Source organism: Cydia fagiglandana, chromosome 5 (assembly GCF_963556715.1).
Source record: "Cydia fagiglandana chromosome 5, ilCydFagi1.1, whole genome shotgun sequence".
NCBI lineage: Eukaryota > Metazoa > Arthropoda > Insecta > Lepidoptera > Tortricidae > Cydia > Cydia fagiglandana.
The window spans coordinates 20170262-20197719 of record NC_085936.1 but is presented as its reverse complement, the minus strand read 5'-3'; the positions used below and the strand labels follow the sequence as shown (position 1 = coordinate 20197719).

Below are 27458 nucleotides of genomic sequence, written 5' to 3'. Positions count from 1 at the left end.
AGTTAGAACAAAAATTTGACAGTTCCGAACAACTGACCGGTCGATATCGTCCGGCGGACTGTTAGTCAGTGGTCAGCTTAAGTATAATTGACTTTTAAATGATGATCTTGGATGATAAATATTTAATAACATTAATTTGGATTTGATTTGGTTTGATTTTGTTTGATATTTTACATTTAATATTTGCGTCGAGTTGGTGTGGTGAAAAATGTTGTGTTTCACTCGGGGGCAAATGGTTTAACCCTCGTGCTTTGAAACCCTCGCAACGCTCAAATTTCCATTTTTCGAACCACTCGCTACGCTCCTGGTTCAATTTTGGAATCTTTCGCTTGCTCGGGTATCAATATTAGCACGAGCGGTTAAACAACAACTTTGCCCCCTATAAAACAAATAACTATTTACATTATGTGTACCAAATTTCAACTTAATTGGTGCAATAGTTTTCGAGAAAATAGGCTGTGACAGACGGACAGACAGACAGACAGACGCACGAGTGATCCTATAAGGGTTCCGTTTTTTTCCTTTTGAGGTACAGAAGTCAGAACCCTAAAAATAGCCCATATTATGAATCAAATTAAACACTTACCCATTTTCACACTCCATCCTTACCTTGAGAAGTCCGATATAACATCAATAATTTTATCAGGGTACGTTATGAACCTTCCCCGCTTGACATTTGAGGTAAAGGTTACCTAGGGCTCTGAAGGGCAGTTATGAAGTCATTGTGCCGTTCTAGCAGTTAAGTACTTTGTGGCTGAAGTGCACTTTAGGAAAATATCACTGCTCGAATTATTAAAATGTTATGGTAATATTCCATTTCTAACCGCAGCTGCACTACCGGTAGAGTGACATTCCATTTCCTACTGCAGCTGCAATACTGTTCATTTTACTATGGAAACGCGTCGCTGTCATTGTCATTTCCCATAGAAAATGAACAGTATTGCAGCTGCAGTTGGAAATGGAATGTCACTTGTACTGAACGCGTCGCTGTCATTGTCAATTTACATAGTAAAATTGACAGTAGTGCAGCTGTCGTTGGAAATGGAATGTTACCCTTACCTTTCTGTCTGAGCGAGCGACAAGCGCGTGCGAAGTCTCCGTTTCGGCTTTTCACAAACAATTTTAGTCTCGTAAAATCTCGTATGTGTGCTTACGAGTTTGACACCGACATATTCGCTAGCCACCGTGAAAACTAACTCACAGTGCACCTCCCTCGGATCTAAAGTCAGGTGTCAGGTGCAAGCGCGAAAACTACATTTGAGTTGACACAGTCTCCGCGTAAAGCTCATAGTGAGGGTACAACTGCAATAATATGTAACTCAACCAAGGCCGCAAAAATATACGATCTTATTTTGTAAAGCCAAGGGAGCGTGTGAAGTGTCACATATTTTTGGACCTTCGAAGACTAACATAATTATTACTGCAGGTGACTGCACAGGTACATACGGTTTATTATGTCGTTTCATTTTTGGAATGATTATGTGTGTGAAATGAATCATTCTGATATCAATGTCGTTACATTGGATTGGCTTGTCGCTCTCACTCGCTACTACAATGAACAAAATGAAATCAAAGTAAGAAATGTTAAAATTTCCAGCTAAGTATGTACTATGTAGGTAGGTATGTCTAACAGGATGCTCGCATATATATCGAACACTACGTTTGAGCAGAATTTGGTCACTTTCTAAATTAGCTTATTATTAAACTAGCTCAAACGTAAAATATACAAATTATTAAATAATCCACCCGTAAAATAGGTAAACTTTACATTATAGCTGTAAGCTTAAAAATAATTAAATCGTTCACGGGCCAGCAAAGCATACCTTTCGTGTTACGGAATGCCATCCGTTATTGATATTTTCCGGAACAGCGCATTTTCGGGCCCCCTGGATTAGACCGAACAAATTCGGGTGAAACCAGATTGAGTTACGCAAGTGTATGTAAGGTGGATTATCTATTTTACTGGAAAGATATTTTATTGCGTCCGGCTTATATAGTTCGCTTTTTTAGCATTAGAAATAAGGTAAACATTGTAAACAATCTTGATGTGTCTTTTAATTGAAAAACACATTTTAAAAATAAGTTACGGCAAATATGTATCAATTATGAATCTAATACGATCATTTTTATTCTTCTGCTTTCATAAGTAACAGTCATTGATTTTTAAAAAGGTTTTTCAATTAAAAGACATGTCAAGATCGCTTACCTTCTTCCAAGTTCTTTCTAATGCTAAAAAAAAACGAACTATAGGAATCCGCAGCGCAATAAAAATAGGTACTGACAGCGCAATGAATTATGAAGCCCTACGAATTAAGAGCCCATCAACGTGCACACAAACGCCACTGCTAAATAAACATGATTATTAATATATATATAATAATAAAAGATATTTAAAAAAGGAGGCCGCTGTGTACTGTTATATGTATTTAAGTACCCAATAAATTTGAAAAATTGTGATGTTAAAAAATATCGCCAGGTGACAACCAAAACTCACTAATTACTATCACAAGTTAAGATCCATAGTGAACCGTACTAGTACCATAATTTGGTTAGTTTTCGAATGATTTTATTTTTGTAATTAGTGAGTTTTGGTCGTCTAGTTAACCAAAATAAATTATCTAATTTACCTATCTATAATTATTTATTTATAAAGTTTTCTTTCGAATTTGGCGAGGTCATACTCTCAGAAGTAACTTGTTACTTACTCGAAAGAAACTGTTCTGCCCTATTCGAACTTTAAGATGCGTCAAATACTTATTACGTTTAGATACGATCATCGACTAGGAATTATTTCATGCAACCGATGCTGCCAAAAATGCGGGGGTGCGCGGGACGAGGTGATGGCTCACCCAGCCAAGTCCCGTGCCGTGATTGGTCCGTTCAAACGACGAACGAGTTCACGGACGTCACACAAAGACACTTTCGACTCGAACATGGAGTAAAATTACCGTATACGTGGCAGCGGGGGTAGCGCGACTACGCTCAGTCTGGAGGATGTTTTGTCTGTGGATACGATATGGATTAGATATATTAGTGTCAAAAGTTTGAAGAAACGTCACTTTTGACACTGAGAACTAATCCATATTGTATCTAACCGTAATATTTGACATATCCTAAAGTTCGAATCGGGCCATGACTAGGGTTTGCACGACGGATCCGAAATGTATGGGAAGATCCGCGGATCCGGATCCAGATCCGGATAATTTCATACATTTCGGATCCGGATTGCAAACCCTAGCCATGACGCTTAGAAACCGACACTACATTTGTGAAATGCTACTTCACCGCAAGTAAATGAAAGTTGTCCATTATCAGAGAATGGGCGCTCGCTATCTGAAGCGTTACGGCGGTGCTTATGAGGGCTCTTCACTTGGTAACAGAAGTTCAAGGCGGGGAGAGAGTAACTATGTTACAGAATGAACACAATGAAGACAGTCGGCGTTTACCCGGAATTAAAATTGTCCATTATCAGAGAATGGGCGCTCGCTATCTGAAGCGTTACGGCGGTGCTTATGAGGGCTCTTCACTTGGTTACAGAAGTTCAAGGTGGGGAGAGAGTAACTATGTTACAGAATGAACACAATGAAGACAGTCGGCGTTTACCCGGAATTAAAGTTGTCCATTATCAAAGAATGGGCGCTCGCTATCTGAAGCGTTACGGCGGTGCTTATGACGGCTCTTCACTTGGTTACAGAAGTTCAAGGCGGGGAGAGAGTAACTATGTTACAGAATGAACACAATGAAGACAGTCGGCGTTTACCCGGAATTTTGCAACTTATAGTCCGACAAGAAATTGTAGAAAAGTATTGAGGACGCCACTTCCTACGTACCTGTCACATTATTGACGTAAAATGCTTAAACAATTCCGTATGGAACTTTAGTTCCATTTTATTTTATTTCTACTACTCGTATTTTATGTAGGTTTTACCGTTTGGTTCCAGGCTACACCCACTGTCGAGTCAAAAATGTGGGCATTGACATTGATTTTGACATTTACGGCAGTAATTTTAGGCTACAACACTGCTGCCGACAGTAGTACGGCAGGAAATGTCAAATATAATTTAATAGCGTGGTAAAATGGCCTTATAGACGTATTCGGGAAACAAGATAATTGCAAGAGAGACAAACTAGAGATTTTTGGGATCTACATTAGATATCGACTAGATGTGACTTGCTTGGAAGTCTAAGTCATAACTTGTGGAAATCGTTCAAGAGGACGTCCAGAATCGCGGAAACGTCAAATTTGACATATCTACCTTAGGGGTCATCCATTAATTACATCACACGTTTAGGGGGAGGGAGGGGGTCAAGAAAATGTGACATGTTGTGACAAGGGGGAGGGGGGAGTCATAAACTTTGTTTATCATTTAAATAACAAGGTTTTGAAACCGAGTTTTGAAACGATAATCTTTTTTATTCGTTTAATTTTATTTCTTAATCAGTTTTGGGTTATAAAATTACTAATATTTCTTTTGTCAAAAATATTTTGATAAAATATTAAATAAATATTTACCGATTTCGTTGAAGAAATGTGACGTCACACCAGGGGGGAGGAGGTTCTGTTTGAAACGATAATCTTTTTTATTCGTTTAATTTTATTTCTTAATCAGTTTTGGGTTATAAAATTACTAATATTTCTTTTGTCAAAAATATTTTGATAAAATATTAAATAAATATTTGCCGATTTCGTTGAAGAAATGTGACGTCACACCAGGGGGGAGGAGGTTCTGTTTTAGTGTATTTGTTGTTATATAGCGGCAACTGAAATACATCATCTGTGAAAATTTCAACTGTCTAGCTATCTCGGTTCGTGATATACAGCCTGGTGACAGGCGGACGGACGGACGGACGGACGGACAGCAGAGTCTTAGTAATAGGGTCCCATGTTACCTTTTTTGGGTGCGGAACCCTAATTAAATGGGGCTACCATACAACAAACGTGATTTATTTGCCGTTTTTTGCGTAATGGCACGGAGCCCTCCGTGCGCGAGTCCAACTCGTACATGGCCGGTTTTATTTCTATTTGATTTAATTTACTGAGTACTTATTATCAACATGGAATCAGTTTTGTCGCTTCTACAGTTTAAATCTCGCTCGTGATGGGCGCGTCGCCCTTCAGTAGAATTGCAGAACAAAGGCCGAGCTCGTTCCATTCACCACCGATGTTATGGTGCCCTGGTACCTGCAGAGCCAATCGACATTTACTAGTGTACGAGGAAAGGGAACTTTAGTGTCATTATTATTGGATTCACGTTTATTTAGAGTCAGACCAAGAATAGTCTGCAGCGGATTTGATAGCCCACGCAGTGAAAGTGTTATTTTAAACGTCAAACTTCTATGAAATTATGACGTATAAATGACACTTGCACTGCGTGGGCTATCAAATCCGCTGCCGACTTTTTTTGGTCCGACTCTATTAGAAAATCCGTACAATACCTAGTACGATATTCATAATTTTTTTTTCTAAATTTCAAATTTGAATTAACTGGAAACACATTGCTATAAACACTGCTTTATTTATTTACCTAGTGAAATGCCTTTTCATTCCAATCATCGAGTAAAAAATAACAAACTGTTCTCGTCAACAAAATGAAACTAAATTCACTATGAAACGAATCGAAAACGAGTAGATACAAACAAACTGTTTTCTATCAGTTCGATGCAATACACGAATAGTACTGTAATTTCCTTGCTATTCATAATTACTCCCTGCATAATTTAGATTACAGCAGCATTACTGTTGCAATTATGCGGCGCGACGTTGCCACAGACTGCATTGCTGCCGCAAATGTAAAAATCCAGGTAGTAATATCAGTTTTGGACGTTTGACGCTTGATGCAATCTTAGACAAACGTTTATGAATAACTTCATATTTATACATAATTATTTTCCTTCGTAGTTTTACGGAAACGTACGAATGTGTCGTACTATTTTAGCCAGTCTCTGTACAAAAAGTACCGTGGTTCAAAATTAAACTTTCGTGTTATAAATTTCGTGAAATATTATGTATGCTTATTTTAAACTGTTGAGATGACAACTTCAAATTAAATAAACCAGATTAAATTCAAGTGATTGAAACCGTTGTCTTTTTTTTTTATTGATTACACAGTTTGGTCGACACAGGGACCAGCGACTGCTTTTGGTGTGAAGATTGGTGTCGTGGCCGAAAGGGCCGCGGCACCATCAAGGACGAAAGGGGAAATTTACAGAGTAAGGATAGCAAGGAATAGAGAAGAGAAATAGGATAGAGAAAGGCAAAGAATAGAGAAGAGAAGTTAACTCGTAGCAACAATAACGCTATTGAAACCGTTGTCGTCTAAACAGTACTGAGGTTGATTGAAGTTGCATGACAAATACGAAAGTTTCCGATAAAATACGAACACAATTACGCACTACATCTGTAGGCGACAGAACGGCGTACATCCGTACGCTCGGTAGAAACTCAAACGGAATACTACATGTACACATTAACCCAGACCTAACTGAACCTAAATAAATCAACCACACACATGTATATAAAATGATAATAATTCGTGCTAAATTGCTCCCATCTCTTGGAATGGCCGGCGTTGGCCCATCGTGTAGAGGAGCCATAATGCACGTCACGTGTTGGTATTTCAATCAATAAAAGTAATTAAACAATTTGTACATTTTCGGGTAGTTATAACATTTATTGGTTAACCAATCAAATACAAAACCGCCTGGATCAGTCACTGACCGACCTGACTTTAACCTACATTATTTGATCATGTAATGTTTCCATCTACCCTCAACTGGCTTAAGGAGCCATTTATCCCTCTCTTCTCTAAAAAGAAAGGCTTGTGACGTCCAATATTTATGTCGGCGGCCGATCGTAAGATCCGGCATATCGTGAAATTCCTAGGCGTATCGTGAAACGTGAAAATCTTTGACCCGTTCCCTGAGTCGACGGAGCCCCGCTACGCGGGGCTCCTATTTCTGGGCAGTTTGCCCTTCGGGCATCTGAAACAACCTAACAAACCTATCTTACCTATATATTGGTTTAATGTGACTATCCTCAAAACAATACACAGGAACATTACGATCTGCCTGATCTTACGATCGGCCGCCGACATATATACCGTTATATTTATACAATATACCGCTGTCAACGTGTATTTGTACAGGGGACAATAAATTCAAATCCTGTCCTTTGATTTATCAGCAGTAGGCATTTCAGGACGAGTGGCAGTTAGGCTTGATTTAGGTGATGAATGACAATTAAATAAATAAATAAATATTATAGGACATTCTTACACAGATTGACTACGTCCCACAGTAAGCTCAAGAAGGCTTGTGTTGTGGGTACTCAGACAACGATATATATAATATATAAATACATAGAAAACAACCCTGACTCAGGAACAAATATCTGTGTCATCACACAAATAAACAAATCACACAAACACACTGGGATTCGAATCGAGGACCATCGGCTTCACAGGCAGGGTCACACCCAGTAGGCCAGACCGGTCGTCAAATTGCTAACTCAATTCAAGCTTAACCAGGCGTGTCTCACTCCGCGATTTCGTCGCTTTGCTACAGGTAGCTAAAAGTGCATCCGTTCGGCCCCAATTTTGGGGTTTGCCATAAGCCGCGCGTGGCGCTATCGCCACCTAGCGGCCATATCTGTGCTGATCGTAATAGACGCGTTTTGTTAGAGAGTGAGTCTTCTGTACTTAGTACTATTATTTATTCTGTGGCTTAACGAGAAAATGTCTCTAAGGGAATTATTCGACTCGACAAGTGGCGGGTCCTGTATGACGTGATTTCTATACATCCACTTATCTTTAAAAAATCAATACTGAGTCGAAATTTCTAAGTGCCTTGTTGTGTTAAATATTTTTTAACAGATGCGTGGGTAGATTAGATATCTGTTTTAATGCTTTCTTCTTTCATCAGGATTATTACAAAACGAATCAAAAAAATATAACGGTACAATAAAGGGCAAAATTAATATCATGAAGAAATTCACATGGAAATAAGACAATATTTGCAAGCAGAAAAATCACGAAAACGTAAATTTTTCAATTTATTTCCAGATGTGCGAGTAGTATTTTATTTGTACAGTCACCTGAAATAATATGTTACACAACGAAGACCGCAAAAATAACTGACACGATCGTATTTGTAAAGCCATAAAGAGCGTGTCACATATTTTTGCGGCCTTCCAAGAGTAACATATTATTGCAGGTGCCTGAACCAGTAATGACCGATATGGCTATAAAAAAAAAATGCCTGCATTACTAAAGTATATTTCAATAGAACTTGCTAACTATGTAAACAAAATACGTAACTTTGTTTTATCACTGTTTCTCCTTGAAACGCTGAAGCGTTGAAACGTTGAAGGGAGCGCTGGTGGCCTAGCGGTAAGAGCGTGCGACTTGCAATCCGGAGGTCGCGGGTTCAAACCCCGGCTCGTACCAATGAGTTTTTCGGAACTTATGTACGAAATATCATTTGATATTTACCAGTCGCTTTTCGGTGAAGGAAAACATCGTGAGGAAACCTGCATACATCTGCGAAGAAATTCAAAGGTGTATGTGAAGTCCCCAATCCGCATTGGGCTAGCGTGGGGACTATAGCCCAAGCCCTCTCGCGCTCGAGAGGAGGCCTGTGCCCAGCAGTGGGACGTATATAGGCTGAGATGATGATGATGAGTTAGCAAGTTCTATTGAAATAGACTTTACCAGATATCTGGCATCCTTGGTCCAAACCAATGCCAGGTATTTTGTGGTAATCCAAGCATTTATTTTATTTATATCCTTGGGGATATGAACAAGTTTTTATGTCTAGACATTTTAATAAACTACAGGCATACACTTGGCGCCTCCTTTGCACTTAATTATCGTTCTTCGTCCGGTCCTTGTCGTCCTTGTCCTTGTTGTTGTTGTCGTTGTTGTCGTTGTTGTTGTTGTTGTTGTGGTAGGCGAAGTTTGTGTTCCAATATCTTGACCGAATAATATAGGTACACACCTGGCCAATCCTGTACACCTTAGAGGTTTTCTTATGTTCGTAGTCTTCGTCTCCTTTAATACACAAAATAATTCTTGACTGGGATTTTGTTTTATATTATGTCTGTGTAGGTAGGTACAGTCGCCATCAGATATATCGGAGCTGCCGAGGTGCTCAAAAATATCTGCACACGCACTCTAGCGCCTTGACAATAGGCCTGAGTTACACTTGTAAGTTTTACTTACGTAAGTAGGGACACGGCTATCGTAGTATACTATGAGAGATGAATATCGTTATCTCATTCTAACAAATAGCTTTGTCCCTACTTACGTAAGTAAAACTTACAAGTGTAACTCAGGCCATAGAGGCGTGTTCAAATATTTGTGAGCTTGGCCGCTCCGATATAACTGATGGCGACTGTATAACAATTTTAACTGTTTATGAGTTCTTCATTCTAAAATATGTTTATGTGTGTTTAATTTCTGATGTTGACATGTAATATTTTAAGAATATTAATAAATGAGTATGAGTATGGTTGCGCTCAAGGCTCGGAAACCGTTTCATTTTTCAAACCGGTTTAATTTTATGTAAACACTTACCGATCCTTGGTTCGTTGGTTCTCCAGCGGGTGTTGGTCTCGTTGTCCGCGTCCCCGGACGCCTTGAGGCGGTGGTTCTACCCGGACGCGTTGAGGCGGTAGTTCTATCCGGACGCCTTGGGAAGTAAGTAACCGGAAACGGAACCGTAATACCAGTATACCGCCCGGTTTCATTTGTAATATTGCAAATCCACTAAAAACAAACATTTAGATGTAATTAATAAGTTAAAGAAAAATGTTATTTAACTTCACAAACAATATCCGAGACTATCATGCAGTGCACATAATGAGATTCAAAATCCCTCATACTTAAAAAAAAATTAAAAATACAAAAAAATACATTATTAATGGGTAACTTTTATCGGTTGGGATGGAAAATTTTAACACATTTACAGTATAATATTGTGCTACTTTACCGCACTAAAGCGATAATTGGCACATTACGTAACTATGAAGAAAATTTAATTGTTATGTACTGTAAAACGTTAGACAAATCCATGTGCGAATTGGTAGTTTGCAAATTGTGTCAATTTAAAACACTCCCATTTGTCGTGTTTTAATTTATCGCCACTCATTGCATATTTCCTATTTTTCGCACTTGTATTGTATTCTACTAAATTAAGAACAAATACCATGAAAAACACACGAACACTAGACTATAGTTGGGGGCAGATTCTAGCCAAGACTTTAAGACTGCATCGAGCAAAATCAGCGAAAACGGCAGTCACCGTTTAGTCGCTAGCGTTCTCATCTCTTGTTAAGAGGGCGTAGAGGAGGGTATATTTTCAGATTCTGTCAAATTACCCCATTTCACACACAAACGCAGCTCACGCACACTAGCGTACCTCAATTTACTGGGGCAGGTCAGTGACCCCTAATGTTTTTTTAAAGGTGCGGTTTCGAGTTTAGTGTTAACTACTGACCTTCTTTGACGAATTCAAACAGTCAGAGGTTTCCTTTGTGAGATGAGAAGACAGAGAAAAAACACTTTTTATATATAGCCCAAAAACAGAAATGGAAATGGGCAGGGCATGTAGCACGACTGACAGACCACCGATGGACCCTAAGAGTGACATCGTGGAAAGGCCCATGTGGGAAACGCGGTGTAGGAAGACCGCGAATGAGATGGGCGGACGAGATAATCAAAATAGCTGGTACTAACTGGATGCAAATAGCCCAGGATAGAACAAACTGGGCATCTTTGGAGGAGGCCTTCACCTGCGGAGGGGTTCTTGCAGATTAAACAACTATTTCCTATAGTCTCACAAAAAGTAAACAAAAATTGTTAATCTAAATAAAATAAAAAAATTGTATTTAAGTAAAATTGTATTATGTTACGGTTGCAAGAAATAAAAGGCTTTTTTATTTTTTTTTTATTTATTTATTATATATAGCTTTCCTTGTTTGTTCATGTCATGTCATAAGTATGTGACGTATTAGGTCATTAATTATTTTCGTTGTTGAATTTTGTATTAAGATAGGCACAAACGGCGACGCTCTTAACTGTCCATCGGTGGACCTTATGCCTTTTGTAAGGGGTGCATTACATTTGTTATAATTACTTTTCATATATTATAGTTTGATATATCGTTATTTGGAATAACGTAATAAATGGCATACTACCGTAATACCTAATTAACGGTATACATAATGTTATTATTGATATAATGATCATAAGGTATATTTACACTTCCCCTGATATACATTGTCATAATGATTAAATACTCTAAAGTGTATTATTTGTTATAACAAGTGACATCACATAATTATTTGTATGGCATAATAGTTGCATGACATAAATGGGTTAGGTTAGGTTGGAACTGCGACTATTTATGTATAAACGAATAGTTACCTAGGTTAGGTTAGAACTTTGACCCTCTGTAGAATAAAATACTCTAACAAAAAAGTGGTTTAGGTTAGGTTTGAAGAAGCGCTGGTGGCCTAGCGGTAAGAGCGTGCGACTTGCAATCCGGAGGTCGCGGGTTCAAACCCCGGCTCGTACCAATGAGTTTTTCGGAACTTATGTACGAAATATCATTTGATATTTACTAGTCGCTTTTCGGTGAAGGAAACATCGTGAGGAAACCGGACTAATCCCAATAAGGCCTAGTTTCCCCTCTGGGTTGGAAGGTCAGATGGCAGTCACTTTCGTAAAAACTAGTGCCTACGTCTAATCATGGGATTTAGTTGTCAAGCGGACCCCAGGCTCCTATGTGAGCCGTGGCAAAATGCCGGGATAACGCGAGGAAGAAGAAGAGGTTAGGTTTGAACTGCGGCCCCGCAAAACGAAAAACGTGAAAAAATTGGTTAGGTTAGGTTAAAACTGTGACCTCCCTAGGTTAAAATAGCTAGCAAAAGCAGTAGGCTTGCGTACTAGTTATAAAAAGTATGTAAAACTTTACGTTATCAGTAAATGAAATATGACACAAAAGGTTATACAATATATGTATTTATACTTGATAAAATTGTATGAAGTATTACGTTATACAAAAATATAATATAACAAATGTTATTATAAAACATGTCTCTATAATATTTAAAAATTATATCACATTAGGCATTATATCATGACAATTTAGATGAAATCACAATATATTAAAGGAAACGTATGATAAAAATTACATTATAACATACAATAATATATCAAATGGCGTTATAACAAATGTATGATAGTTTTTTTTATAATTATATTAAACATTACACACCCTTTTGTAATAAGGTTTACGAACTGTCAGTTAACAGTGTGGTGGTGGGCGATCGTATGCGGTTTGTAAACATAGACCGAATTAAACCTAGGAGATTTTTTATTAAAGATATAAGAAATCGTCAATTTTACCTACTCGAAAAAAGCCTTTAGACGCATAAAACCACAAACGCGAAATACCAATCCCAGGTTTTTTGGTATTTTGCGGACTTCTAAAGTGGACTATAGGTATCTAAAATCATCCCTTCATTAGTGATATAGGTCTTGTAACATATTTTTTACAACTAAAGGCGTTTATTATATTTCACTTATAACTTAATTTTTAAAGCTCTATTGATAATAAAATTAGGCATAAAAACATCTAATAAAATTCATTATTTTCACATTCAATTCACAAATTCTTATACTTTTGCAAGTCAGTAAGTGATGCATACTCAAAACATATCGGGAAATCAAAGAATTCATAATTACCTAGGTAACTATATTAAAATTTTTAAATTTACTATTTCATCTCATACGTTCAATAAGGCCCGGGTCCGGGCCTTGTCACCCGCACTGACAGAGGGCCTTTTTAGCCCTACATAATATTAACGAACTGTGTCCCGGATAGTATGGGTTCTGGGCCATACCGCGTCCCGAAGTAAATTATACAGGGTGTAATGGTTAAGTGTAGCCATGCTATAATTCTGTAAACATAACATATATCAGAAAACTTCAAATTGATATCGAAAGTGCGTTACTCAATGAGTAAAATTATATTAATAACTTCTTTTAAATAAAAGCATAAATATCCCAAACATTAACTTCAAACCCTCCCATACATTTAGTATGACGACTCACCCCTCAAAAACGTCGGTGTCGTAAAAGACCAAACTGCTTGAGATTCATTATTTGCGATATTAAACTAATAAAATAATAAAACTACCGTTTATGAAATAATAAATCTAACATTTTTTTAAGGAAGTACATTTTTCTAAATGACTCCCTTGTGCGATAAATTGACGGGCCCTCTTAATTATTTCTTAATGAACTCTGCGGTGTAATTAAAAAATAAACGTTAGATTTATAATTTCATAAACGGTAGTTTTATTATTTTATTACAGTGTATTATCGCAAATAATGAATCTCAAGCAGTTTTATCTCTTACGACACCAACGTTCTTTGAGGGGTGAGTCGTCGTACTAAATGTAATCCCTTACAGGTTACACAGGGTTTGAAGTTAATGTTTGGGATATTTCTGCTTTTATTAAAAAAAAGTAATTAATGTAATTCTACTCATTGGGTAACGCACTTTCGATATCAGTTTGAAGTTATGTGATATCTGTTATATTTACGGAATTATATCCTGGCTACACTTAACGACTACACCCTGTATATCATTAGATAGTTCATAGACTATGTCGATAGAATATAATATCGTTCTTATGAGCGTATTACCTTGTTAGCTAAAAAGTCTTCTACTTTATAATAGTCTATTACTATTAAAAAGTAGTAGACTTTTTTGCTAGTGGCAGAAACCTATTTCATTTGTAAAATTATCGCCTGTAATTTATCTGTAAAATATTAAAACATTGTTTTCACACTTTTCAAATGCCAGATTCAGTTTTTTTTAAACATCTTTAATGTTTGCACTTTGGCCATAATTCAATTTAAATATAAATAATCACCGCCATGCACTACTAATTATTATTCACAAAAAATATATGAGTGCCTGTTTTAAAGTGATACTTTTTTAGAATGAGGAATAAATGAGCAAAATTTTACATTGTTTTATTTAGTACACATCGCGACACTGTGACTGTGAAGGCTGAAATTGTCCTAAAAAATACATATAATTTTAATTTATTGTGCAAAAATCAGTTTATTTGTATGAAAAGGTACAATGATTATTTAAAAACTGAATTCTTCATCCCTAAATTATAGAAAAATGATATGTAACTTGCCCTAGTTGCTAAGAGCATGAAGAAATGAAGCAAAGATTGGACCTGGGGAGCCGACCATTTCCCCTCTTCCCTTCTTTTTGGTACACGGTACGATCTTGTTGCTACCGGGCCAAATCAGCTCATTATTGGCATTATTTGGTAATAAGGGTATAGAAATGGGAGACATATTTTATAAGATTTGACAGTATCAATGAAGAATCTTCAGATTTATAAACGGCAACTAAGCCACCAGTATTGGGTTGCCTATAATCATATACCCACTTCAATTAACAATGAAACTATTTTTCCGTGAATGCACACGTAAACCCTTATCCGTTAGTATGCGATTCAATAATGGACGCACCATGGACCAAATCGGGACACGGGACGGGTAACGGTTCTTTAACACGTAATGTTAATAATCAGTGAACATCATTAATTACACTCAAATGCTTAAGATTCAGGAGAAAGGCGAGGAGCTTGTTCACAATGGGTGCACTCTGTCCGGAGGCACTCATCGCGTCACGTCGATAGCTGCGGCCGAGCCGCGCTAATTTCGCAATTAATTAAATTAATTAATCATCAATGCGTCTATGTCGCTGCGCGCATTGGACACGACTGAAGTATAGTATACATAGATATAAATATAGTAAGGCCCACCTTTAGTTTAACTGAAATAGTTTCATAAATATCAGGATATTATCACCAATTCAATTCAATATAGATTTCTCATTTGTTCATGTTCCTTCATATACCAAAATAGTTATAAAAATATTTCGGCGTATTTTGAAAAGTACACGTTTTATAAGGAAAAAACCATAACATGTTGGTTCGGTTCGGAGCCGGGCCTTGTTACTTGCACTGACAGTGGGCCTTCTTAGTCATAGTACAAGTTCAAGAATAACAGAGAATATTACCGGGCCTTATTACCTTTTATCATGAATATATTCAATATCATATTCAATTTAATGGTCTATAGTAAAATAAGGCCTACATGAGTCATGGAAAAACAAATTGTATTTTATTTAGAAAGCACCTATATGTTGTTCATAATTTTCAGTAAGCGTCCTCTATTATAATTAATGTAGATTGACAGCTTACTTAGCAAATTGTACTTTTACCTTTAGGTTTTATGTCGGAAATATCTCACCCAATTTGTATTGAAACATAAGCATTTGAGCGTAATTAATGATGTTTACTGATTGTTAATCTTAAATATACCTACTTAGGGATTGTAGGACTTAAATTTTTTTAGCGGACCGAGCGGATGTGTATTTTTGTGGACCACTTTTTATTTAAATAATTAAATTGTAATTCATTCAAAAAAAGGTTATTACAATAAGTTTTTATCAAAAATTTAATTTTTGGTGCAAGCTTTTATCACTGACTGTACTTTTCTTAAGACAGACAACTAATACTCATCGAGATAATTCTAAAAACCCCTAACACAATTAGGTTACGATGTTACATCACAGAGAGAGTTTCTATGGCCACCTCCTATCTCCATCATCAGATCAGCCCGATGGTACCATAATATTGCATTGTCATCCGATTTATACATGCATGCAAAATTTCAGCTCAATCGGAAACCAGGAAGTGGATCAAATTTAAGGTGCAAGATTTGATTACAGACAGACAGACAGACAGACAACGGTCAGGTGAAAGTAAATAAAAGCTTGTAATTAGGGATATAGATACCTCACCTACCTTATTACAAAGCATTACAAAAATGTCCAAAGGCCAACCAAAGCCACACTGATAAGACATAATAAGACCTCATAAATATAACCGTTCACTGAAAAAACCTAATAATCTAATAATTCTATTTCGTTACTGAGTTATCGTTTTGCAACTTTTGCACCGAATATCAATGAAATAAAAGCACGTTGTTTGTGCAACACACAACCTTTTTATATAAATTTACCTTTTTGTACGTTTTATTGTCTATGTTTTTTTGATACCTTTTTGTCTTTTTATTGCTGACATATTACATTTTGTTTTACCATCGAAACCAGTGCCTTCTTATTTTACAGTCATCTATAAAATTGGTCCTTCGAGCCGGATCGGGTGCCATCGCTTTAAATGCTGACATTCGTGAAATGTTTCCGCAGATCAAAATTATTGAAAAAGACAGAGACGCGCAAAGGTTTTTGTGGGGAGATACCCCGGGTGAACCGATTAGAACGTACCGCATGTCATCCATGATTTTTGGCGCCGCGTCGAGCCCATTTACTGCCATACACATAAAAAATAAAAATGCTTTAGAATGGCAGGAAACTTACCCTGACGCGGCTCGAGTAATCATCGACGACCATTACATGGACGATTGCATTACTAGCTTAGACGACGTCGGCAAGGCTGCCAAGCTGGCAGCCGATATTTACACCGTACACGCTCATGCCGGTTTTGAAATGGTCAGCCAGTCTCACCGCCCTGCGCCACTTGCTTGGACTAAGGAGATCCGCCTCGGTCAGGGTAGCGGGTATGGGGCGGCCAGATGGAGATGTGAGTATGAAGTGGGCCGGTGTTAGAGCCGCATCAGCTTCGGGATCAAGCGACACATGCGTAAGCGGACGCGTATTTACTAGGGCTTCAGCCTCCGCCAATAGTGTGCTTAAAACTTCGTCTGAGGGAGCCTGTTCTCTGAGGGTCACTTTTAAAGCTTCTTTAACACTGCGAACTAACCGCTCCCACGCTCCACCCATAAAAGGTGCTGCGGGAGGAATGAACCGCCAATTGATTGATTCGTTGGCGGCAAAATCTTCAATAGAGTCACCGTAAAGAGCTCGTAACTCCCTGTTTGCCCCAACAAAGGCTGTTCCGTTGTCTGACCAGATCTCATGTGGTGTTCCTCGACGAGAAATAAAACGGCGTAGACACATTATGGCTGCGTCCGTCGATAAACTGTGTACCACTTCAAGATGTACGGCGCGGATGACGAGGCACGTAAATAGGGCAACGTAGCGCTTCTCCCTTCTTCGACCAACCGAAACAAGTATGGGTCCAAAGTAGTCCAGGCCGACGAAAGAGAACGGTCTTTGATGATGAGCCAAACGAGCCTCCGGTAGAACTCCCATCGGTGGTTGGAAAGTTCTGGCACGGTGAAGTTTGCAAAACTGGCAGTCATGGGCCACTACACGGACAGCATTTCTAAGGCCTAAAATCCAAAATCTTTGGTGGAGCTCATTCAAGACTTTTTCTTTGTTCGCATGACCAGCTTTTTGATGATATCTGGCTATTAGTAGGCGTACTGCTGGATGTTTCCCGTCTAAAATCAGCGGTCGTTTAACTTCATCGGTGACGCCTGGTGCTGCGACTATACGACTGGACATTCGAAGTTGTTCGTTGTCATCTATGAAGGGGGACAGTGTGAAAAGGCGGCTGCTTCGTGGCAACGGGTCTCGATTCTTTATCCGTAAAATATCCTCTTTGAAGGAATCCAGTTGGCTTTGCCGCAAAATATGGCGCTCGGCAAGGCGTAAATCGGTCGCGGTTATTCTTGGTGGGATGTTAGGGGGATTAGAGGTACCAGGAGAGGATGTGCAACTTGGATGGAAGGAACATAAGAGTCCTTCAAGACGAGGAAGATTGAAGTTAACGTCTCGTCTTCTTATACTACGCATTCGCAATAGTGATATGAATTGATGCGCTTTTGCCGTTGCTCGCACCATTCTCAGCCATGAGCTGAATCGACTTGGATCTGCAGAGACTGGTGCGGGCAGATCAGTTTCGGTGATAAGATGAATGATATTTTTATACTCTTCGCGGCCTAGTCCGCTGACATCAATTTGAGGTTCAGCGGGCCAGTCCGAGGAAAAGAGAAAGGTAGGCCCTGAGATCCAGCGAGATTCTGGAGAGAGCACAAAACGTTTGACACGTGTGGCATCATCGGCTACGTTTAGGTCGCTCGGCACCCAATGCCACTCGCTGATGTTAGTAAGCTCCAGTATCTCGCCAACTCTATGAGATACAAAGGGTTTAAGGGTGCGCGCATCACTACGAAGCCAACCCAGCGCAGTCATTGAGTCGCACCAGAAAACACGTCTCATTGGCTTCAGTCGATGGGATTCGCATATCGACGTGGCAAGACGCGCGGCCATTAGAGCACCTTGAAGTTCTAAACGAGGAATGGAGACAGGCCTAATTGGGGACACGCGGACTTTACTGCAGATGAGGGAGAGCCCTACATCGCCATTTCCATAAAGAAAGCGCCAATAGGCCACAGCGGCGAATGCGGACTCACTTGCATCCGAAAACACGTGCAATTGGCACTCTACTACCTCGAGATCGCTCAAGTTATAGCGGCGTGGTATCCGTAAACTGGAAGTGGAGATCAGGTCTTGAAACCATAACTTCCACGCGGTGCTGTCACATTGAGAAAGCTCTTGGTCCCAGTTCAAACCCTTGCGCCAAGCGTCTTGAAACATAATACGACCACGAACGACGATTGGTGCAAGGATTCCGAGCGGATCATAAATTCTCATTACGTGCACTAGAACCTCTCGCTTTGTTAGCTTCTCTGGCAACGCGGTATCTTTCCTAATACCAGTATTAAAACCAATCAGGTCGTTTCCGGGTTGCCAGATAAGACCTAGCGTGTGAACCGGCGTAGCCAGACGACCTAATTCAACGTCAACATTATTAGAGTGAGGGACCTCAAGCAATGATTCTTTAGGTAACAATGAAAGCGCTGGCAGCGCTGGGTAAAGGAATACCTGCCCTACTTGGCACCACGTGCGGGGGGAGGGTCGCCGCCTAATGTCGCAGTAGGCGATATCGTAATAGTTTGCGATCCTAACCTACCAAGAGGCTCGTGGCCCAAGGGTCGCGTTACCGCCCTTTACCCTGGTAGAGACGGAATAACAAGAGTGGCGGATGTTGTTACCGCCGTTGGCGTGTTGCGCAGACCTCTAAGAAAACTAGCGAAGGTCCTCGTCTCTCTCTAAAAAAGGGGAGAATGTGCAACACACAACCTTTTTATATAAATTTACCTTTTTGTACGTTTTATTGTCTATGTTTTTTTGATACCTTTTTGTCTTTTTATTGCTGACATATTACATTTTGTTTTACCATCGAAACCAGTGCCTTCTTATTTTACAGTCATCTATAAAATTGTTATTTGATAGATACCTGCTACGACCTGCAGTCTCAGCGAGTTTTTGTGGCTATATTATCAGTTGAAAAAACGATATTTAAGGCCAATACCATCGCAGTAGATAAACGTTCATGTGACGATTTTTATATAAATGTATCTATCAAATAACAACGTGCTTTTATTTCATTGATATTCGATGCAAAACGATAACTCAGTAACGAAATAGAATTATTAGATTATTAGGTTTTTTCAGTGAACGGTTATATTTATGATGTCGTTTATGAGGTCTTATTATGTCTTATCAGTGTGGCTTTGGCCTTTGGACATTTTTGTACTTAATGCTTTGTAACAAGGTAGGTGAGGTATCTATATCCCTAATTACAAGCTTTTATTTAGTTTCACCTGACCGTTGTCTGTCTGTCTGTCTGTCTGTAATCAAATCTTGCACCTTAAATTTGATTCACTTCCTGGTTTCCGATTGAGCTGAAATTTTGCATGCATGTATAAATCGGATGACAATGCAATATTATGGTACCATCGAGCTGATCTGATGATGGAGACAGGAGGTGGCCATAGAAACTCTCTCTGTGATGTAACATCGTAACCTAATTGTGTTAGGGGTTTTTAGAATTATCTCGATGAGTATTAGTTGTCTGTCTTAAGAAAAGTACAGTCAGTGATAAAAGCTTGCACCAAAAATTAAATTTTTGATAAAAACTTATTGTAATAACCTTTTTTGAATGAATTACAATTTAATTATTTAAATAAAAAAGTGGTCCACAAAAATACACATCCGCTCGGTCCGCTAAAAAAAAATTAAGTCCTACAATCCCTACATAATATTAAGTAGGTAATGTAACGTTGCACGTTACTATATGTAGGTAATTGAACTAAACATAATCTTAAACTCAACTAACACTTAAAATAATAAATAAATAAGAACTGTAATCATAGGCTTAGAATGTAGATTTAACCAAATCAATACATTCATTTACGAAATGAACGTAGCGTTTCTGTGCGCGAGTGTACTTTCGGCCGAACAACGTTGTCAGCAGTTTCGCCCTACTTATACGACCGGCCATCACTCAGCGCCCCACTCTCCTTCCAATCGCTTAAGAGAACGGCTGTGCCGGCTGCGTTCACGAGCCTCGCGCCGTGACCCTGCACGCGCCAGACGGTCCTCGTTTTATTTAAAATTATAATTGTTTTATTGAGAAAAAGTTTAAATCAGTAAAAGTAAGAAAAAACATAAGCAATTATGCTATTGCATAAATCAAAACGTAATTAAGTTCCGTCTTGCACCCCGAGTAAAGGGTAAGTGTTGAAACGTTATTAGATTTAAGAGTGTGCTGGCTTATAGTGCTAATATGCTTAAAATAGTGTTAATTGTATCTCATTTCATGCTTAGAGTCTTGCAATTTCTTTTATCCGCCGAGTTATCGCTTGTTAACCGCTACGGCGTAACTGTAAAGTCCCGTTACAAAATGGCTGCCCATACATTTGGCCCAACCTTAAATTCCGCTAAATCATCTTGTAGTTTCGATTAATAGAGCTTAGTACTCCAAACTATTAGATCGATTTTAGTATTTTAACGGTATTCCAATTTATATTCTTGCCACTTTGTTTTGCATCTGCTGTAACTCCGTTCTGATAATGAACACCCACCAGCTGCTTTCTGCTCCCTACCGCCTAGCTTAGCGACATCAGTGGGGTTCAATCTGAGCGGCTATTTTATACGTGTGCCTAAGGATGGACATAATAAATTCCAGGGTGCAAGTTCCGGACTCAGACCCTGGGCGGCGGCGCGGTAATTTTGCTCCCGGCCGGCCGCAGAGTACCCCAGGTCGCAGAGGCCTCCGTCCACTCCAGCACCAGCGGGTCACGGCACCTTCCTACTGTTCCCCATCAACCCGGAGCGGTCCAACGACGCGACCAGCTAGCGCGACAGGGGAGTACTGTCCATGCCACGGAACCAGACGGCCATTTTTTTTTAAATCATAACGGACCTTTACCACGGCCCTCGCTCGGCAAAGTTGGATAGTTTTTTTAATAATAAAGTATTTATTTGTAAGCGACTGGGTGTTTTCCTTGACCACCCAGCCCTAACCGCTTCAGTATATTTAAGATTAACAATCAGTAAACATCACTAATTACGCTCAAATGCTTATGTTTCAATACATATTGGGACAATTATGGGATATTTCCGACATAAAACCTAAAGGTAAAAGTACAATTTGCTAAGTAAACTGTCAATCTACATTAATTATAATATATAGACTCTTAGAGGACAGCTTACTGAAAATTATGAACAACATATTTCTAAATAAAATACAATTTGTTTTTCCATGACTCATGTAGGCCTTATTTTACTATAGACCATTTAATTGAATATATTCATGATAAAAGGTAATAAGGCCCGGTAATGTTATCTGTTATTCTTGAACTTGTACTATGACTAAGAAGGCCCACTGTCAGTGCAAGTAACAAGGCCCGGCTCCGAACCAACATGGTATGGTTTTTTTTTTATAAAACGTGTACTTTTCAAAATACGCCGGAATATTTTTATAACTATTTTGGTATATGAAGGAACATGAACAAATGAGAAATCTATACTGAATTGAATTGGTGATAATATCCTGATTATTTATGAAACTATTTCAGTTAAAATAAAGGTGGGCCTTACTATATTTATATCTATGTATACTATACTCAGATCCTATATTTGGTTACTTTGACCGTCACTATCTATTTGATGCCGATTGTACTAACAATTAAAAGTAGAGCTTATATGTACTTTTACCTGTACTGAATCTTAAGAATTTGAGCGTAATTAATGATGTTCACTGATTATTAACATTACGTGTTAAAGAACCGTTACCCGTCCCGTGTCCCGATTTGGTCCATGGTGCGTCCATTAATGAATCGCATACTAACGGATAAGGGTTTACGTGTGCATTCACGGAAAAATAGTTTCATTGTTAATTGAAGTGGGCATATGATTATAGGCAACCCAATACTGGTGGCTTAGTTGCCGTTTATAAATCTGAAGATTCTTCATTGATACTGTCAAATCTTATAAAATATACCCTTATTACCAAATTATGCCAATAATGAGCTGATTTGGCCCGGTAGCAACAAGATCGTACCGTGTACCAAAAAGAAGGGAAGAAGGGAAATGGTCGGCTCCCCAGGTCCAATCTATGCTTCATTTCTTCATGCTCTTAGCAACTAGGGCAAGTTATATATCATTTTTCTATAATTTAGGGATGAAGAATTTAGTTTTTAAATAATCATTGTACCTTTTCATACAAATAAACTGATTTTTGCACAATAAATTAAAATTATATGTATTTTTTAGGACAATTTTGGCCTTTACAGTCACAGTGTCGCGATGTGTACTAAATAAAAAATTGAAAAATTTTGCTCATTTATTCCTCATTCTAAAAAAGTATCACTTTAAAGGCCTCGTTCAAAAAGACCAGATCACAGACCTCCAACAAGAGGGGAGGATGACATTAAAAAGATTGCAGGCCCGCTCTGGAGGAGAGAAGCAGCAAATAGGGCTGCTTGGAGGAGATTTGGAGAGGCGTATGCCCAACAGTGGGCGCATACTCGCTGAGGAAGAAGAGATCACTTTAAAACAGGCACTCATATATTTTTTGTGAATAATAATTAGTAGCACGTGGCGGTGATTATTTCTATTTAAATTGAATTATGGCCAAAGTTCAAACATTAAAGATGTTTAAAAAAAACTGAATTTGGCATTTGAAAAGTGTGAAAACAATGTTTTAATATTTTACAGATAAATTACAGGCGATAATTTTACAAATGAAATAGGTTTCTGCCACTAGCAAAAAAGTCTACTACTTTATAATAGGGTGGCACTATTATAAAGTAGTTGACTTTTTTGCTAACAACGTATGCCCACCAAATACGCTCATAAGAACGATATTATATTCTATCGACATAGTCTATGAACTATCTAATGATATACAGGGTGTAGTCGTTAAGTGTAGCCAGGATATAATTCCGAAAATACATATAACAGATATCACAAAACTTCAAACTGATATCGAAAGTGCGTTACCCAATGAGTAAAATTACATTAATTACTTTTTTTAAATAAAAGCTGAAATATCCCAAACATTAACTTTAAACCCTGTGTAACCTGTAAGGGATTACATTTTGTATGACGACTCACCCCTCAAAGAAAGTTGGTGTCGTAAGAGATAAAACTGCTTGAGATTCATTATTTGCGATAATACACTGTAATAAAATAATAAAACTACCGTTTATGAAATTATAAATCTAACGTTTATTTTTTAATTACACCGCAGAGTTCATTTAGAAATATTTAAGAGGGCCCGTCAATTTATCGCACAAGGGCGTATTTAGAAAAATGTACTTCCTTAAAAAATAAATGTTAGGTTCATTATTTCATAAACAGTAGTTTTATTATTTTATTAGTTTATTATCGCAAATAATGAATCTCAAGCAGTTTTGTCTTTTACGACACCGACGTTCTTTGAGGGGTGAGTCATCATACTAAATGTATGGGAGGATTTGAAGTTAATGTTTGGAATATTTATGCTTTAATTTAAAAGAAGTTATTAATGTAATTTTACTCATTGAGTAACGCACTTTCGATATCAATTTGAAGTTTTCTGATATATGTTATGTTTATGGAATTATAGCATGGCTACACTTAACCATTACACCCTGTATAATTTACTTCGGGACGCGGTATGGTCCAGAACCTATACTATCCGGGACACAGTTCGTTAATATTATGTAGGGCTAAAAAGGCCCTCTGTCAGTGCGGGTGACAAGGCCCGGTCCCGGGCCTTATTGAACGTATGAGATGAAATAGTAAATTTAAATATTTTAATATAGTTACCTAGGTAATTATGAGTTCTTTGATTTCCCGATAAATTTTAAGTAAGCATCACTTACTGACTTACAAAAGTATAAGAATTTGTGAATTGAATGTGAAAATAATGAATTTTATTAGATGTTTTTATGCCTAATTTTATTATCAATAGAGCTTTAAAAATTAAGTTATAAGTGAAATATAATAAGCGCCTTTAGTTGTAAAAAATATGTTACAAGACCTATCACTAATGAAGGGATGATTTTAGATATAGTCCACTTTTTTCGTGTAGGTAAAATAGACGATTTCTTATATCTTTAATAAAAAATCTCCTAGGTTTAATTCGGTCTATGTTTACAAACCGCATACTATCGCCCACCACCACACTGTTAACTGACAGTTCGTAAACCTTATTACAAAAGGCATAAGGTCCACCGATGGACAGTTAAGAGCGTCGCCGTTTGTACCTATCTTAATACAAAATTCAACAACGAAAATAATTAATGACCTAATACTCAAAAGATTTTAACGTAGAAAAACTGACAAAATGAGGGCAGCACCAGTTGTGCACCTAGCGAATAAGGACACAGATCGCTGTGTAACTTACGTATCCTTCTTCTAACAGTGGTGTACAATTGATGGACGCCTCAACAACAAACGCAGTAAATACAAAAACCCATAATATTAATCTAATCATGACCACCTTTATAAAAATCACGTAAAAATTACAAAAACAATTTATGGATTTTAATTAAACTCTGATTGAACCGCAGCAGAAAATATCTTAAAACTATTGCCGTTAACCTAGTAAGTACACAAAGTAATTGCAAAACTGTATTTCTGAAATTAAATTAAACTGATACGATAGAATTCAAATTAAAAAAACAAATTAATGGCTTCTGGGTATTATTGCGAATAAACCTTATCTTTGATTAATTGCGAACTTATAATTATTGGACAGATTAGTTCGAGTTAGACATAGACGTATACATTTATTCATAATATTTAAAATATTACATGTCAAGCATTATGATATGTCAAAATCATTTATTTACATACAATATATATACAGTGGTACAACTAAACGAAATTAATAACTAGCTTAAATCTAAAATAGGCCCCTGAGGCATTGTACCAAGGATGCTGGCGGCATTTCCCCGCTGTATCGCAATACTGATACGTTGTGCGAGGTAGCCGCCAGCTCTTCGGTCACCAGTTACGTCAACCAGACGCTTCGCGATTTCTGCGAACAACTTAAGCGCGCTGGGACCCCATGGACCTAGAGTTTCAACTCCAAATGGTACAAAATGGTACTCTCTACCGAGGCTCTTATATTTGTTACGTTTTAGAATTTCGGCGCTTTCCGCCGCCCCGCCCGCTCTTACAGCATTATTAAGTTCTTATATAACATTAAAATCTCTCTCTCTTCTCTCTCATCCTATAGTTCGTTTTTTTAGCATTAGAAAGAACTTGAAAGAAGGTAAGCGATCTTGACATGTTTTTTAATTGAAAAACGCTTTTTAAAAATCAATAACTACGAAAGCAGAAGAATATAAATGAACGTATTAGATTCATAATTGTTACATATTTGCCGTAACTTATTCTTAAATCGTGTTTTTCAATTAAAAGACACATCAAGATTGTTTACCTTATTTCTAATGCAAAAAAAAGAACTATAGCTATCCATCCCACATGGTGGCGGGGCCAGCTTTCCTGCTTAACCTTCTCCACTTCGCCCTGAGGGCCTACCGCGAACCACGTTCAACGTCTGTCGCGCGTGTAAATTCGTACGTAAGTGTGACAGGGAGGCAGCACGTCGAACGTGGTACGCGGTAGGCCCTCTGTCCACGACATCGTCCTCGGATAACTTGCACACACCCATGTCCTTTAGCACTACATCCTTCCATCTTGTTCTGAGTCTGCCCCTAGATCTTCGACCTGGGATGGAAAGTTGTAGTGCCAAATTTCATACAATTACAAGAGCGTAATATGCTACAATTTACAGTGTGCTACTGATGCAGATTAAAATAATTCCCAGTAGTTACCAACATCTCACTTACTAGGTATTTATCACCAAAGTTTGGTAGTAAAAACCTAGTGGGATTTTCACTGGTAATAACTTGGTGGTAACTGGTGGTACAAACCTCAAAATGTCTTGAACGTTGATAAGTGATACACAAGATTCACACCTAAAAAGAGCACTTACTAGGTTTTGGAGTGGGAATATGTAACACAAAACATCGGTGCTCACAAGTTGTATAAATACAATATTATTATATAATATTGATGTTGATATATGCAATAGTTACTAATCAAGGTGTCACTTAATTTATCATAATTAAAATTTATAATAAATTAAGTGACACCTTAAAAGGAGAAAAGAACAACACAGTATTTTTTAAACAATTAAGAAAGAACTTGGTAAACAAATGTTACTATCATATAGAGGAGTTTTTTTTTTATTATTATGAATGGGCTTACTCATGGCCACAGACTAGCCGAGGCGTAGACGTGGCCTACGATGTAGCGAGCTCGCCCAGAAGGTGCCTGTTCACTCTTGATTTGAAGGTTGCCGGGTTATAAGAACACGGAAATATAGACGCCGGCAAGGAATTCCATTCCTTGGCAGTGCGCATAAGGAAAGTAGAAGCAAAGCGCTTCGTGCGAATTGGTGGAATATCTACCAAGTAAGGATGTAAAACGGCCGTGCGTCTAAAAGTCCGATGGTAGAATGGGGACGGTGGAATAAGCTCATGTAGCTCTTGGGCACACTCCCCGAAGTGCAACCTGTAGAATACCGACAGGCTGGTGACTTTCCGCCGATGGGCCAAAGACTGAAGCTTAGCCGTTAGCTCCTTGTCGCCAATCATCCCCCTGGCTCTGCGCTCCACTGAGTCCAAAGCGGCGACTTGGTATTTAGCTGAGCCATCCCACAGGTGGCTGCAATACTCCATACACGACCGGACTTGGGCTTTGTAAAGTGTTAGAAGCTGTCCAGGTGTGAAGTATCGCTTCACCTTATTTAGGACGCCCAGCTTTCTGGCCGCAGTTTGTGCTTTAGACTCAATGAAGCTGCCGAAGCTGAGGACTGAACTCAGCTCCATGCCGAGGAGTTCCAGGCTGTCGGTAATAGGTACAGATGCACCCCGGAAAGAAGAAGTCAGGTCGAATGGACTCCCGTTTTGCGGAAAATAGACACGTCTGCGTTTTGGAGGCATTGAACGTGACCAGATTGTCATCACCCCACTGGGAAACGAGACTAAGGGTCAAGTTCATTCGCTCAACCATGGCCTCTC

The 27458-nt window shown here is 38.3% G+C and overlaps 1 protein-coding gene across 2 annotated transcripts in view; it reads left to right on the top strand.

Moving 5' to 3' along the window:
• LOC134664632 (aminopeptidase N) overlaps positions 1 to 27458 on the top strand; it is a 199720-nt gene that overhangs the window by 3232 nt on the left and 169030 nt on the right. Inside the window, exon 1 of one of the 2 annotated variants that reach the window (XM_063521365.1) lies at positions 5661 to 5675. The exons of the other annotated variant lie outside the window; for it this stretch is intronic. The gene's annotated coding sequence lies outside the window, so the exon portion shown is untranslated. Of the gene's footprint in view, positions 1 to 5660; positions 5676 to 27458 lie in introns of those variants that run through there. 2 annotated transcript variants of the gene reach the window in all.